Genomic DNA, 16,080 nt, shown 5'->3' on the forward strand with positions numbered 1-16,080 from the left:
GTCCTTGAAGGGGTCTCACTGTGTGCAGCAGGTCTGGGAGGAGGCTGGGCGGGGGGAAGCTGTCCTTTCACCCTTTGTCACAGAAGAGGGAACTTAGACCCAAAGAGCATGTAGAGATGGGACTCTAATGTTGCTCTCCTAACTCCCCAGTAGATTTTTCTTCCCTCACCATGCCACACCTGCTGTTAGGAGCTCAAACCAGAAAACATACAGGTGCTCAGTAGATTGGGCTTTTTTTTTTTCTTTCTCGAGGGTTCAAATGTAGACGTGCTATGGCTATGTCGCATCCAACATTTTCATCATTGAAATGGATATTTTAGCCAGGTTCCCACTATGTGCCAGGTCCTGGTGTGGGAGTGAAGCTATAAAAATACAGATAAGTCTCAGGGGCTCACGGTATCTTTGAGGAGACAGGCAGGCATTGGTTAAATCTTCACACTCATCATGGAAATTTCATCTGTGGTAAGGTGCTACCGGAGGGGCTTTGGAAACTTAAAAAGAGAGGTTTTTAATGAGTTGGGGGAAGTCAGGGAAGGCCTTCCTGAGGAAATAAGTGATCTGAGAGCTGAAGGATAAGTAGGGGTTACCTAAGTAAATAGACAAGGGAAAAATATTCTGAGTAGAGGAAAGAGCATGTGCAAAGGGCCTGTGATAGGAAGGCCTGGAAAATAATCCAGGGTGGCCAAAGCAGAGTTACCAGTGGGACACTGTGAGATGAAGATGGAGAGGTTTTAGAAACCATACCACACAAGGCCTAGTGAGTCTTGTTATTAAGGCTTTTGGTCTTTATCTTAACAGCACTGAAGTTTCAGGAAATGTTTAGGTGAGGGAAAAGAAATGTTTTAAAAGGCAGTGTAGGCAAGGGAGGACTTGGCCCAGGAGAAGGGAGGAGGGGTGATCTTGGGCATGGACAGATGTTGGGAGGTGGGTCTGTCTAAGTGCAGGGGCGAACTCAGGAAGAGGAGGAAAGCAGAGGATGATGACTCATCCCCACTCATTCCGCACTCTTGGCTTCAGTGTCATTTCCTTGGGGAGACCTCCCCTGACCCCCAAGTGGGCCAGGTCTTCCACCCCCAAATGGTGGTCCCCACCCTCCACTTCCCCTTTCACAACACATAACATTATTCCTTTCATGACTTACACGATGGCCTCTTCCCCTTGCTGGAAGTGGGCCCCGTCCATGACACAGGGATTGGAGTGTCTTGATCACTTGCTGGGACCCCACTCCCAGCCCTGGACCTGTTGGGGGTTATCTTTATGCAACCATAGATAATCAGAGCATTTGTCCAAAAAGCAAGTAACACACAGACCAGAGTGAGTGAGGGAATGGGTGCCCAAGAGAGAGAGGGAATTTATGGGGGGCATGTTTCCTCCAGCCTCTTCCCCATTATTGCCCCTCCTGGGCCCTCCCTCTCCTCCTCCCTTACTCACTTCCTTTTATTGCCCTAAAGCTGGACTCCTCCGAAATCCCTGCCCAGGGGCTCTGCGCTGAAAGATGTGATGGCCACATGAGAAAACATCTTAGCTCTAGATTTGAAACATCAGATTCCCGGGGAAGGTCTGTGACGTGTATGCTCGTCGTACAGATGAACTACCTTGATTCAAGACGTAAGATGACTTGGTCAAGACTGCTCAGAAGGATGATGGCAGAGCAACTTCTGAAACTCCTCCCTGTCACCAACTTAGGGTGACTCATCTTGTTGCTAGGTTTGCTCATTATCTCAGCGTGAACACTTCTTGGTGAACCCTGTGGTTACAGGGCTGGTGAAATCCCCAACCAAGTCTTCTGCCTAAAGAAAGTTGCATTTCGATCAACAGTAATAATACTTATGCTCATGGTAGCTAGCATGTATGCCAGGAACTTTCCCAATCTTTTATTGCAGGGGTCTGAAGTCTATGTGACCCACAGGCCAGGTCTTGTTTCTGCAAGAGGTTTTATTGGAACACAGCCATGCCAATTTGTTTATATATGCTTGTGTCTGCTTTCTTGCTGTCATGGCAGAATCGAGTAGTTGTGACTGCCCATAGGGTTCTTGAAGCCTAAAATATTCACCGTCTGGCCCCTCACCAATGGGGTTTGCTGGTCTCTGTTTTATATTCATTATTGCAACCTGATGACCTAGGTCTTATTAGATCACCGTTTTACAGATGAAGAAACTGAGGCTCAGATAGGACTGTTAATTTCCTTGAGGTTTCACAGAGACTGGAAGAGAGCTGGAGATTCTCTGTTCACAACCTGTGATCGTCCTCATACGCTCTCTTGGAAGTGACAGGGTTGGTCTGACCTTGAAGGAGGAGGCAGGGGCTGGGCTGATCCTTGATAGATTCCAGGACTCCAAACACTGAATGGTCCAGCAGCATTTGTTTTTTGGACAAATGCTCTGATGATCTATGGTTGCATAAAGATAACCCCCAACAGGTGCCTGAAAATAGCAACAATTATTTCTTTTGCTCCCAACTCTGCAATTGAGCAGGGCTTGGAAGGGATGGCTGTTCTCCATGTAGCGTCGGGTGGGGCAGAACAAACAGGGCTGAGGATTTGACTCCAGGATGACTCACTCATGGCTGGCGAGTTGGTTCTGGCTCTTGGGTCTCTATCTGCAAGAGCTTTTCCAAGGCGTGTCTTGGGCTTCCTCACAGCATGGTGGCTGGATCCCAAGAAGGAGCATCCTAAAACACGGGAGGAGGAATTTGCCAATTTTTTTAAAGCCTAGCCCTGGACACTGCATGTCCCATGGGGACCACTTCTGCTGTTTGCTGTTGGTCAGGTGTCATAGACCTGCCTTGATTCAAGGAAGGGGACAGAGACCCCATCTCTTAATGAGACAAGTGTCAAAGAATTTTGGGGCCATATTTAAGAAAACCCACCACAAATATTCATATTCATCTCAGGGGTCTCCCAGGCCATCATTTTGATCCAGCATAGCCTATCTCTGGTTAGGTTGATCTGATCATTTCTTTTCCAAACTGGGACTCACCAGCAGAATGACAGGATGGCCTGAAAATTATCACCAGCCAGTGAGTGTAAAACGGAACTGTCTCAACAAACCAGCTCTGCAGTCTCCCTCTCCCTGGAGGCAATGATTAATGTCTTCTTGATGTCCTCAAGTCATCTTGGGAAGGTAATATTAGGACCCCTGGTTCTGTTTCAGCACGGAACACATTTAGGAAAATGTTGGTAAGTTGTTTAAAAATGAAGAGTAATTTTTTCCTGGACGCAAATCTTCAGTTATCTGGAAAACTCATTTAAACAGAGCTTCTGCTCTCCCGAATCTTCCGGTTAATCCTACTGCTCTTGTGGGATACGGCAGCCTCAGACGCAGAGCCCCCAGAATGCTATGGCTGTGGCTGGGCTGGGCCCTCTTGCTGAGCTGGGTACTAGATCCTGGAAAAGCAGAGATGGGTACAACATGGTCCCGACCTCCAGCTGCTTATGACTTCTTAGGCACACTAGTCCAGGCAATAAGCCATTGCAATGCCAGATGATAAGCGTCTTCAGAGAAGTGGAAACAAAATATCATGGCAGCATCAGCAAATAGCTCCGTGGAAACATCCAGGAAGATTTTGCAGAGGAGGTAACATTCAAGTTGGGTGATTTATTTATTTTTTGATTGCCTAGTATGATTTAGGCGCCTTGCTAGGAATTTTATGTGTATCATCCCATTTAGTATTTAGAAAGCCCCCTGCAAGGTGGACATTATTACCCTCCCATTTTATGGTTAAGGAACCTGCTTGAAGTATTTGAAGTAACTTGCTTGAGTCTAAACAGGCAGCAAGTAGCAAAAGCAGAACAGGTGCCGGGGATGGAGGAAGGGTGAGTAGGAGTTTTTAAGGCCTCAGAGAAGGAGAGGACATTTTAGGGCTGCAGGGGTAAAGACAGGCAGGTGGAAGAGGGTTGGCATCCTGGGGTCTGGCTGGCTGTTTGGTGTGTCCGGAAACCAGTGGGGGTGGAGGGGGTGCAGTGGGGACCTGGCTGGGAAGGCATCTTGTAAAACAGGGCGCTTGGGTCTTCCCTCGCAGACACTGGGGCTCCTTGTTGAGGCAAGGGAGGAGAGGAATATTAGATTTAGCTGGCACCAGCCATCCTGACCTTGGGCCCCTTGCTATTCTAGGTGTGATCCATGGACCAGAAGCATCACCTGGGAGTTAGGTAGATGTGCAGCATCTCAGGGACGCCTGGGTGACTCAGTCAGTTAAGCGTCCAACTCTTGATTTCGGCTCAGGTCATGATCTCAGTGTCGTGAGATCGAGCCCTGCATCGGGCTCTGTGCTCAGTGGGGAGTCTGCTTGAGATTCTTTCTCTTTCCCTCTCCCTCTGCCCCTCCCCCTGCTCGCACTCTCTCTTTCTCTCTCAAATAAAGAAATAAATCTTAAAAAAAAAAAAAAAGAAATGCAGCATCTCAGGCCTCGCCTCAGACCTACTGAATCAGAACCTGCATGTTAACAAGGTCCCCAGGTGGTTCACCTGCCCGCGAACGCTCAGAAGCACAGGTCTAGCACACCACCGTTCACAGAGTTTATAACTTTATATCATGTTTGCTCACAGTCAGGATCTTCCACTGGTAGCTCCCAGTTCTGAAAACCTGAGCAATGACTGGCAAAGATTTGGGGGAAGATCAGGTCAGGAGAAATCCATCCATTAGATTTTCTTCTGGTCATTCTAATGACTGCAGCCTGGACCTTCTGGAGTAGAGCCAGATCCAGCCCTGGTTCCTGCTCACGCCCTGCACAAACTCTGAGCAAGTCAGCTCAATGGCACAATTGGGGGTCATGGAGCCCTCCTACCCTGAGAGTCTGCGGTGTCATGCACTGGGTGCCAGTGTCTGGGGACAGGCACGGAGAGGAACAGACCACTGCCCTGGCCAGCTCCCAGAACCCCTAGCCAAGGCTGCAAGGGAAGGTGACGTGGACATTTTACCAGGGCAGGGTCTTGCTCTGGCTGAGGTTGGGGGCCCAGAAACTGATCCCTTTGGCCGTCATATTACCTGCTCACTAGGAGATGCTCTGGGGCAGAAGTGGGGGCAGACTCTGTATGTGTGTGTGTGTGCGCACGTATGTGTGTGTGTGTGTGCACGCATGAGAGACATTGGGGGGGGGGGATCTAAGAGGCTCAGGTGAGAAATGTTGGCCCTTACATTTTCCTCCTGGCCCTCAGAGAGTCCTGACTACTTCGTGAAGTCAGAAGTGGTGATGCTGGTTAGACAGAACATTTCCATCTCTCCTTCTTTCTCTCTCCTCCATTCCACGAGCACCTCCCGTGCTTCTGGGCTGCCCCCTGCCCCACTCAGGGAGGCATGCAGAACTGCTCCCTAAGGTGCAGAAGTGTGCACTTGGTGGGAGGAAGGAGGGGAGACAAGCAAAGGATGAGGCAGGTGCGATGTTTTAAAGGCTCCAAGGGAGGGAAGCTGTTGCTGCTGAGGGAATGAGGAGTCTCTCGTTCTAAATGGAAGATGGTCCTGCCATTTGCTATCTTTATGTCTTTGAGCAAATATCACTCTCTTGGATCCTCAAAGTTGCAGCTCACGTCAAGGTTACACTAATCCCCCCTTTCAGAGTTTGGATGGGTACTAGGTGGGCGGTGCGGAAGCGCTCAGCTGAGGATGTGGCACAGGGTTGCTATTCGTGGACTCCTGGCCCCTGACCTCCGGCCAACCATCCTGGCTCACCGTGGGCAATAAGCTGAAGGGCCTGGTTTTCTTTCACAAACCACACTTGCCTGGAGCTCCTCCCTGTCTTGCAGGGAAGTGACCTTCCTCACGTGCCCAGAAAATACATGTGATGTTGGCCACACGCAACCAAACGGATCTTGCGACACTTACAATTCCCTCACTGCTCTAGAGGGATGAGAGGGAGAGAGGAAGTGGGAGTCCCTTGTTCTTGCATGCTCGGCAAGGCTATGCTTGCTGTGGGGTCTTAAGGCCATTTTTATGAAGATGGATTCCGGAGGGTTGAGGGACTTGCCCTGAAAAATCTTTCTTCCTCTCCTTTTCCTCTTCCTCCTCCTTCCCCCCTCTTCTTCTCCTCTTTAACAACACAACTTCTATATACTACCTTGAACTCTCTTCTGCGGCAGGTAACCCTCAGAAAGCGGTGAACCCATCTAGGCTCTGCTGAGCTTGCTTGGAGGGCTGGGCAGATAATGGAGAGCATGGGGCAGTGCTCAGAGGAGGGCAGCCAGGCATGAGGCTGGCTCACAGAACCCACAGAAGCTTCAGAGACCTGGAGCAAATAGGCCGTAGCATCTCCAGGGATTGGGTCCACCTGAAGTGAGCCATCACTCTTCCTCCCACTGGCCAGACTCTACTCACTCTTGAATGCTCAACCCAGAGATGTTTTCCCCCGAAATCTGCTTTTCTTGACGTCCCCCAGGCCTTTTGTCTCAGCAGTAGGTGATGACTAATCCCCTCGTGGGAGCGGCCTGGACTTTGCTGTCATTTGAAGAGACCATGAGTAATGGGTGCACTTCTGCACTGTGGCTCAGCCTCCTGTCCCAGGGGTCGGTCCCCTGGGGTGACCCATGCCACACACTCTTCCAGGGCTCACACCCCTGCGTTCTCTCCTGCACAACCACTGGTGTGTGTGCCCACTGGCTCTCCCCCATCCTGCAGGCACCTGCCCCCATGGCTCACATTCCCCTCCACCAGCCTGTCCCACCCGCCCGCTCCATTAGGGAGCTTTATTGCGTGAGCTCGCAGGTGTCTGCAGACTTGACATTGACAGTGACTGAGTGGGCCTTTTGGTGATACTTCCGTAAAACCCCATAAATTGCCTCTGTGCAGCGTCATGTGCACACTTTTATTTTCCTCAATAAATACACACATTCTTATTTCCTAACAGCTCCAGCCTTGGCTGAGTGCCTGGCCAAAGGGTCCACTTCCTGTACACTTGGCCGGGATGCATCGTGGACAGGAATGGGGGGACCACTCTGTTGGTTGTTGGAGGCCCTGGACATCCTCGGGGACCTGGGGTAACAGAGGGCTGATTTGAATGGGACATTTCGGGTCATCTCGTCCGCTGCAAATTCTACCCCTCCCCTTGCAGGCCATTCCTCTTTGCATTTGTTCATTACTCCATCTAGACTCTTTAACTCTTTAACTGAGGTTTTAGGTGAGGGCTGCTATTAAGCCTGTTTTTTCACACCTGGAAGCTGAGGCTCAGAGAAATTAATGGTCAATGCCAGGGCCTGGAATCTGCATTTAAACAACATTCTAGCTCATTCTGATGTAGGTGTTTTGGGTCACACGTTGAGAATGAAAGCCTTTTTGTGAATGACTGGGGTCTCAGGGTATAAACCATATTTCCCCCGTTCTTAAAATGAAAACACTTTGGAAATAACCTTGAAGAGGGAAGGAGCAATTCCAAGGACAAAAATTTTTCCTCAGAGGGTTGGTGGAACTTAAAGCTGTAAGAACTTTGGGGTTGACCTTCTGGAGAGGCCAGCTGAGGGCTGGCTGTCTGCCCCTTGCCTTGGCCAGGGCAGCCCATCACCTCTCCTGGCTCTGCTCCCCCTCCCCCCTTAAAAAATAATTTCACTACTTCTACAAATTGACAAATGTTTACCCCTTATGAAGGTCTTTGAAGGGCTGTTCTCATCTTCATTTTACAGACTGGGAAGCAGGGATGTCCTGGGAAAGTCTCACTGCCAGTAAGTGGCAGGCCCTGGATTATGAGTCCAGTTTTCTGATCTGTAGTAGAGCTTGTTTTCCACTCACCATGTTGCCTGAGCACTAACTGCCTCCCACCTGATGTCAGGGGCTGGGAGGGTGGTGAGCTTCTGGGGGGCCAGTGCGATGTGTGTTCGGAGTCCCAAGACTGCAGTGTCTGTGGCCTTTTGAGGAGATTTCAGGGAATGGAGAGAAGGCAGGAAAAAGGGAGGGGAAGGCTGGGGGCAGTAATGGGAGGGAGAAAGTGGAGGGTCTCGCACTCAGTGCCACCCTATTTTTTGCTATCAAGTCATACTCATTAGGTACCATGTCAGAAGCAGAGGGGTGAAATTTAAGCAGAGGAGAGGGCTTTTTTCTGAGGCTTTTAAAGTTAAAAGCTTCACTAAGGTAGGAGGGAGGGGGGGTGTAGAGTTTGCATCTTCACTTTGATTTGGTCCATTGGGAGGTCCATTATGGAGGAGCCATCAATAGTCCACGAGGCCACAGAGCACAGAACGGCAGGGGCCCCTGGAGAGTTCATCAGCTCGGATGCATTCACTTCTTTCTGTGGGTCCCCCAAATCACACTGCCAGGAAGTGGGACAGGATAAGTTCTCGCCTCTGGGGAATGCCCACTGAGTCGGGTGTCTGAGCAGATGCATGTAGCCAATCACTAACAAGTTCTGTGCCCTTCCGAGATACTTCCAGAATACACTGTGGGAAAGAGGTTAATGTTATCCTGACTCTTCCGACCCACCCAGTGCCCAGCTATTGGCTCTGGGGACTCCAGCCTGTTCTCTAAAGTCCTGGGTCTCCCTGATTTCTAGTAGCCCTGTTCCCTACTTCCTGCCTTGCTCTTCCCACTTAGCACAAAGAGATGTGACCCAGGAGTCTTTTGGAGCCTCCTCCATTAACCGAGGCCTGTATCTCATCCACCAGATGGCCACGGTGGCAGGGACGGAGGTTTCACATGGGCTCAGCAACAGGGACTCTCATTCACCAAGGCTAATCTGGCTCAAGTGACTGCTCAGTGCTCTACCTGCCACTAGGAACAACTACTCTGAGCCCCTAATATGGCACTGTTCCCCGAGGGGACCAGCCTGGTTACAGAGTCATTGCACTGAATTGTTTCCATCATAGAAGGCGTAGTGCTTTGTTCTCATTGGAATAGAGATATGGATATCATTGGAACTCTGGATATGGATTTGCTTTCCCTGCCTGCAATCCTTTTGCCAAAACTGCCATGGATTCACAGAAGGCCTTCCTCACCATGACAGTAGTCCCCCACAGCACCACCTCTTACCCAGAAACTCATTGGACAACAAATGAAGATCCGTGATGGGCTGTCCACTATATTCACTGGCCTTGCAAGGTTCCCCATCACTCTCAAGCAGTCAGTCTCATAGAATTCTGGAATAAGTCGTTTGAAGACTTTTCATGGCACTAACTGGACGGCAGCAATTTGTGGGGCTAGAATAGTGTCCTCCATGATGCAGAGACTCCACTAAACCAGTGACCAGTATATGGTGGGGTTTTCTCGATAGCCAGGGTTCACAGGTTGGGGAATAAGCTCCTCTTACCATTACCCCAGAGATCCAATAGCAAAAGTTTTGCATCCTGCTCCTGTGATTTAAGCTTTCATGGTCTAGAAGATTTAGAGCCCAAGGGAGAAGTGCTTCCAGCAGAGGGCACAGCAATGGGTCCATTAGATTGGAATTTTTGACTGCCTCCTGGCCTCTTTGGACTCCTCATGCTGGGAAACCAACGAGGAAGGAATTACTGTGCTGGCAGGGTGATTGGTCCTGAATACGAAAGAGAAATTGGATTGTTAACCAACAGTGGGGAGAAGTGGGGTATGTCTGTGTTTAGTCCGTTTGGGCTGCTATAAAAAAACAGCATAGACTCAGTGGCTTATAAACCACAGACATTTATTCCCCCACAGTTCTGGAGACTGGGAAGTGTCTGGCGAGGACCTGTCTCCTGGCTCGTAGATGGAGGTCTTCTCACATGGCAGAAGGGATGAGGGAGCCCTCTGGGGTCTCTTTCATAAGAAGGGTAATAATCCCATTCACCTAATCACCTCTCAGAGACCTCACTTTTTTAAGATTTTATTTATTTATTTTAGTGAGAGAGAGAGAATAGTGTCCTCCAGGATGTAGAGACTCCACTGCAGAGACTCACTGTCTGAGTGCGAGAGCAGAGGGAGAGAGAGAGAGCGAGAGAGAATATGGGGCTCGATCCCAGGACCCTGAGATCATGACCTGAGCTGAAACCAGGAGTCGGACGCTTAACTGACTGAGCCACCCAGGCGCCCCAGCCTCACTTTTTTTGATTATTTAAATTCCATTAGCCAACATATAGTCCATCATTAGTTTCAGATGTAGTGTTCAATACTTTAGCAGTTTCGTATGACACCCAGAGCTCATCACATCATGGGCCCTCCTTAAAGTCGAAGGCCTCACTTTTGAATGCCACTGGGGATTAGGTGTCAACATAGGAATTTTGGGGGAAACACATATTCAGTCTGTAGCTCTCCACTCCTGGCCCTCCAAAAGTCATGTTCTCACATGCAAAATACATCTCAACAACCCCCAAAGTCTTATTTCATTCCAGCATCAACTCTAAAGTCTAAAAATCCAAAGCCTCATCTAAATCTCATCTAAAGGAGAGATAAGGGACACTCCAGGTACAATTCATCCCGAGGCCAATTGCTCTCTAGCTGTGAACGTGTGAAACCGGACAAGTTCTGTGCTTCCAAAATACAAGAGTGCCACAGACATGGACTAGGTATTCCCATTCCCAAAGGGAGAAATAGGGGAGAAGAAAGGGTTCACGGGTCCCATGTCAGTCCAAAACCTAATGGGACAAACAACATGCAAGCTTGAGGCTTGAGAATAATCTTCTTTGGCTTGATGCTCTGCCCTTAGACCCAATGGCGTCCTTCCACCATAGCGGTCTTGGGTTGGAGTTGCCACCCTATGTATGATGGACATAAAGGAAGGTAATTAATGTGACTAAAATGATGGAAAGACAATTCACATTACCATGCCGTAAAATGGTGTGTTTTTCTATCGTGTATTTTCTTTCCTGTTTGGTGGAAAATGTTATAGTTCGTTAATTTATCCTTCACATTTATTGATAGGTTATTACCGGATGTTTTATGCTTTAAGATAGATAAAGGAGATCTATATTTTTACAGTTGTAGAACTGATAGATTTCCATTCCATTTTCTAATGTGTTATTATTGCAATATTGAAAAATGTAATATGAAGCCCCTTTAAATTAAAATAATTTTTCAGTTTTTAAATTAATATGTTTTTAGTTGATTATCTTTGGGTTTGAGGTAGGTAATCATATCATGAGCAGATATTCATAATCTTGTTTTCTCTTTTTAAATAGTTACATGTCAATATTTTTTTTCTTTCCTTATTCCCCTGACTAGAATTTCCAGAGTGATTATTAGTGATGATACTTTAGGGAATATTCTTGTCTTCCTCTTATTTTTAATAGCAATGCTGCTTATCTATTGCCATTAACTATAAAATTGAGATAGATATTTCCATCATGTTATATTAGACTTGGCTATTCCTATTCATTGTATTCTATATATTTTTTAAAGGAATGGGCATTAAATTTACCAATTACTTCTTCATATTTATCGAGATGATTGCATTTAATTGACCTGATACATATATTTGTAACATATTTCCTAGCATTAAATAATCTCTTGATCCCTGGTTGTAAGTGACTCTGCTTTTTATATTCTAACTCATTAGCCATGCTGGTGAGCTTTGAGAGTTTTTGCAACAATCTTTAAAAGCAAGATTTGTTTATAATTCTGATGTTAATATAGTAAATGCAAACTGAAATAAAAGAAGTGGAGACAAAATAAATCAAACTGTTAGCAGTGATCTCCTGTCTGTTAGATGGCAGAATAAGGGTCTGTTTTGTTATTCTTCTCTTAAAATGTAATACATATTTTAAAATGATAAAATTGAATATTGTACCAATTACATATTGCTGTGTAACAAACCATCTCGAAACTTAGTGGCTAAAATAACAACTAGTCTATTTGCTCACAATTCCAAAGGTCAATAGTTTGGGCAGGGCTCAGATGGGCGTGTCTTCTGCTCATCTTGCCCAGGGCCAGACATTCTGCTGTCATCAGCTGGTGGGTCTGCTGGGGGCTGGTTGATTTAGAGGGCCTGGGATGGCACAGCCTATCTCTATTCCTTGTCATATCCTTCTTTTTGATGGAAAAAGCCGCAAAGTCACATTGAAAAGTGGGGTGCATACAGAGATGGGAGGAATTGCTGTAGACAACTTTGCAAACAATCTTTGCAAACAACTTTGCAAACTATAAACACTTTATAGTTAAAAATAAAAAAACACTTTATAGTTAAAAATAAAAAAACACAGATTGTAAAAAGAAAAAAAGTGTAATACCTATGTCAATAAGGATATGGCAAGATAGACTTTCTTACACATTGCTGATGGGCCTATTGAAAGTGTAATAAAAAAAGATTTGACAATGTATTTCATGAATGGTAAAATATTTTTAGATTATTATTTACTTAAATTTACCAGTTTATTAAAGGATATAATAAAGGATATGAATCAACAGCCAGATGAATAAATACATAGGGTGAGGTCGGGGGGGAAAGTGTGGAGCTTCCATGCCCTCTCCAGGCAAGCTATGAGTGGTAAAATATTAATAGAATTTGACCTAGTTTTCCTATACCTTGGAATTTATCCTAAGGAAAAAAATCAGAATTCCACCTACACAAAAAATTATGTGCAAAGATTTTTATGTATAGCGTTATTTGTGAGTGAAAATCTAGATCTAATATGGGCGCCTGGGTGGCTCAGTTGGTTAAGCGACTGCCTTCGGCTCAGGTCATGATCCTGGAGTCCCGGGATCGAGTCCCACATCGGGCTCCCTGCTCAGCGAGGAGCCTGCTTCTCCCTCTGACCCTCCCCCCTCTCATGTACTCTCTCTCTCTCTCTCATTCTCGCTCTCTCAAATAAATAAATCTTAAAAAAAAAAATCTAGATCTAATCTAAAGGTCAACTATGAAAGGAATTGATGACATCGTCTCTATATGATGGAACACTGTGTAATGATTAAAGGCATGTTTGAGGATATGAGAAGTTCAAAAAGTAGGATTTCTATGTGTTCATTATAATTCTAATTTTGAAAGTTGATTGTATTCATATACATATGTATGTATTCCCATATATATATATATACATATTGTATTGCATTGTATGACATATATTGTATCATACCTATATTTGAATACAGTCAACTTTCTATATACGTATATATACATAAAATACTATACATGAGCATAGTAAAGGTGATTATTTCTTGACGGTTATTGTGTTTCTGGTGTTCTTTATATTATAATGATTATCGGAGCCACAGGTACCAGATGGGGTCACCTTGCCGTTTTGCACTAGAGAGAATTAACTGTAACTGTCTCATGTCCTGTGGAAAGTCTGTGTCTTCCCCATTAGTTCTGGGACTTCTTGAGGGTTTTCATTCTCATTAGAACCTCTGCTAGTGACTTCCTATCTTTGGAATTCTGTTGTTCTATCCTGTCTTTTGTGATTCTTCTTATATCTCTGCCCTGGCATCTTGACTAATACCTGGACCATCCTCCCTTCTCCTTTATTTCGACTTCCAATCCTCTCCTAAACATTCTGGGATATGAATTTGCTGCATGTACCAGACTTTTACTAAAGATCCCTGTTCCCTGTCATCTCATGGAGATGGGCTATCCTCTACAATACAAAAGTCAAGTGAGTCCCATATTAAATTGGAGGTACTTAAAGATTTTTTGTTTGTTTCATAGACCTACGGGCAGTCTTATGAGAACTTTGGACCTCTTCCAAGTATATTGTTTTGAGATGTATATAATAAAGTAGAGAGGATTACAAAGGAAATGAATGATATTGAAATAGACTTGTCACGTATTTAAGAAAAAACGAATTTGTGATGTGGTGATGCATGTGCTTCTTTATTAGTAATGCATTAAATAATATGCAAGAAGTTCTAGTTAGCCAAAAATTGAGTGTAATGTAAAAATAGCAATAAGTGTAAATGATATTTTGAGATATGTACAACAACTATAGTATGAAGATATCTGTGATTTCTATTGATTACAAAAGCTATAAAAACTGCTAATACAGTGGTGATGGGTTGTTTCCATCCATAATTTTAAAAAATGCTAATTTCCAGTTAGAGATCAGTAAAAATCAAGATGTAACTCTTGCCTCATCTCAGTTCAAGGATCCCCTGAATTCTGTCTGTGGACCATTTGGGACCGAGGAGCCCTGGGTAAAGAACGCTGATTTCGGGCATTCCTGTTCTGCCACATCATGGCGTGTTAGGTCCCATTCTCTTAACTATGTTACTTTATTCTTTCTCCCTTTCTCTCCTTCCAGTTTTTTTTTTTTCTGGAAACTTGGAATTCTTCTCACTCTATGAATTTGAGTGATTCTTCAATCTCTGGTTCCTAATTTTGAAGTTAGCTCTTGCCTTATTTTGACTGTCCGCAACCCATCAGTGTGTCTTCAGCCAAAAGAACTGGTCATCTACTCTCATCATAGTCAACATTCGTGGAGTATTGTCCTCAAGTCAGGCATTGATTTCAAGAGGGCATGATTTCTTTTTATTTGCACACATGGGAAGCTTGCTTAAAGTCATGCAGTTATCAGGCTTGTACCTGCTGGATGACCTGGTTTCCCTTTAGTGGCACTCAGAAGAAAATGAAATTCAGCTACTCAGATCCCTCTTTTCAAAGAATCAGCTATCTTTACAAAACAATTGTGATTTTATTTTATTTTTTAAAGATTTTATTTATTTGACAGAGAGAACACAAGCAGAGGGAGAGAGAGAGGGAGAAGTAGGCTCCCTGCTGAGCAAGGAGCCTGATGTGGGACTCGATCCCAGGACCCTGGGATCATGACCCGGGCCAAAGGCAGCCACTTAACTGACTGAGCCACCCAAGTGTCCCGAGACAATTGTGATTTTAGAATATTATTTTGTTTCCCCTGGTACATTTCTAAATCTCCCACAATGGTCATTGATTTTCAATGTTCTGTCTGCCCAGGCTCCCGATCCTCTGGGAACCGCTAGGAGAGAGTGAATGTATAGGATGGACAGATATTGGAGCAAGGACTCTGAGAGAAGCAGAGAGGGGACGTGCCTGGGACTTCCTGGTTCCAGCTTGTTCTGAGGCTTGGCTGGACTTGCCTGTACTTCGGGTTCTGTATGACCCCATATGGCTTTCTATCCCAGGCCCCGTTAGGCTTAAGCTGGCTTCCCTTGGTTTCTGCTACTTGTCACCAAAAGTGTTTAATACATAAATAATAGACATGCTTTATTTTTAAAATCAGAAAGAGAAAATATGTTACTAGCAAAGCATTACTAGTTGCGGGAAAGGTTTTGTCCTCCTTCCTGGCTCTTGCCCCAGAGGCTGCCCCATTCTGGTGATAGTAGAAATGATGTCCGTAATGGTGGAATGTCACCTCCTCTGTGTCTCCGATCACCCAAGGAGAACACACATCCTTCTTTGTGTTTCTGCTATAGTCAGACTCACGCATACCTCCTATCTTAGTCATTCTTTTCAGGAAAAATAACCTATTGCTTGCAAATGTGTATTTGTTGAATTTGTCTTTCTGTATGTCCACTCTGTTGGAGTATATACTTCTGCAGAGCAGCGGCCTCTTTTGTATCTCCTGGAACCAAAAGCCCAAGGAAAGGACCACATGCTTGATGGCCACCATGATGCTTTTGATACTTGGTGGATCACGGTGTTGGTGAGGGTGGTGCCTCCCATCTTGATTTGTATTTGTCTGACTTTTAAGTCAGGCTCCTATCTCTACCACCAAAAATGTTGGCCCATAAATGCAACTCACTGCACTCTTCCTAGCGTTAGAAGCAATTGTCTCAGATTGTCTGCCCTTGTTGCAAGCTCCGTCTTATCCTAATTCTTCTAGACTTGAAGCTTGTGTTTCTTTTCCTTGGTATGAAGTGCCTGCTTTTCCTTATGGAGTCTGGCTTCATCTTATCCCACCATCTTTGGGCTAACTTGAATAAGAGACGATATTCAACCCTTAGAATTTCAACCCCAGGCTCTGGCTTAGCAGCCCAAACTCCTATATGGGACCCCAACCTTAAGTGTATTTGGGGTGGGGATGAATAATATAGACTAGATGATAGGATGGTTGGTTTGGTCAGAATTCTTTCATTTTCCAGTGAAAGAAACCCCATTCTAACCTGTTTAAGCAAAACAGACATTGTTTTTTAAAATTTTTTTATTCTTATGTTAATCCCCATACATTACATCATTAGTTTTCGAGGTAGTGTTCCATGATTCATTGTTTGTGCATAACACCCAGTGCTCCATGCAGAATGTGCCCTCCTCAAT

Source organism: Leptonychotes weddellii, chromosome 10 (genome assembly GCF_054177405.1).
Source record: "Leptonychotes weddellii isolate Sample4059 chromosome 10, ASM5417740v2, whole genome shotgun sequence".
Lineage (NCBI taxonomy): Eukaryota > Metazoa > Chordata > Mammalia > Carnivora > Phocidae > Leptonychotes > Leptonychotes weddellii.